Consider the following 1,223-nt stretch of genomic DNA (forward strand, 5'->3'; position numbering starts at 1 on the left):
GTATGTTTGGTGGCCCTGCCAGGCAGGGGGGTTGGAACTACATGATCCTTGAGGTCCCTTCCAACCCGGGTCATTCTGTGATTCTGTGTGATTCTGTGATTCTGTGAAGTCATGTTGGCCTGTTTTACGGACCTTTCTATGTCTTTCAGCTCTTGCACTGCAGCAACTCCTAGGGTAAAAATAGATGCAAAGATCCACGCTGTTGGTCCCCAAAGGTGAACTTTGTCACCACAATCCAACGCCAGCGCATGGATGTTCCGTCTCTCCCAGGTCTTAGTCATGTTTCCGGTCAAGTGTACCCACTCAAGGGCATGTGGGGACAAGACAGTTAACCGTCCCAGATAACAAGGCCCTCCCACTGCATTTGCTGGTATCCCTTGCCATGCACGGTCACCACAAATCAAGAATATACCTGGTGGCAGTGCCTTCGCAGTGGAGTTGTTCCAGATGTATTTTTCTGATCCCTGTCCTTTCACCCTGGGTTCAAAACAGCAGCCTTTTGCATACTCGCTGCTGAGATCACAATATATTCCCCATTGAGAGCCATCAGGCCTCGACACGTTAATGACCCCAGGGTTACTCACCCAAATGTGCGGGTGGACAATAACTGCTATTTCCCATTGTAGTGGTTATATTTGGGAGGAAGCCACAATATGACCCATCCCAAGTAAATTGCTCTGTATTGTGTGGATAAACAAGAGTGAATGGATCCGACCTATTTTTCCGTGCATTCCAATAAGGACCTCGGGGTGTGAGAAGGTCTAAAATATTTGAATGGCTCCTCTCATGGTTAAATTTTGCACAGTCAGTACATCCAGGAGACCACCAACAGCCTCCCTTTTTATCCCACGTGTCATTAGGTACCTGTTGTGATCCCAATATCTGCAGCTCTTGGGGGTCCCAGGGGAGAGTGACATTCAGTGTGCAAATGACACATGCCATCCTTTTGCTGGCGAGGATTACAGTGTCATTCCCTAGGTCTCTGAGTGTGATGTTAATAGCTGTTGGTGCACAGAATTTTCTGCATGGATCCTGGATGGAATTATATGGTCTTACGTATCCCTGAAACTCAGAGGAGTTCCCCCATATAGGAATCCCAATTAAACATGTTTGAAATGGCGAGGTAGTTGATTGCAGGCTAAGACAAAAATCTGTCCTGCCTGTTTATCTTGCCCAAGTAACCCACAAATTCCCAGGTTATTGAATCAAATGAATACCCCCAC

Source organism: Coturnix japonica, assembly GCF_001577835.2.
Source record: "Coturnix japonica isolate 7356 chromosome 2 unlocalized genomic scaffold, Coturnix japonica 2.1 chr2random637, whole genome shotgun sequence".
In the NCBI taxonomy this organism is placed as follows: Eukaryota; Metazoa; Chordata; class Aves; order Galliformes; family Phasianidae; genus Coturnix; species Coturnix japonica.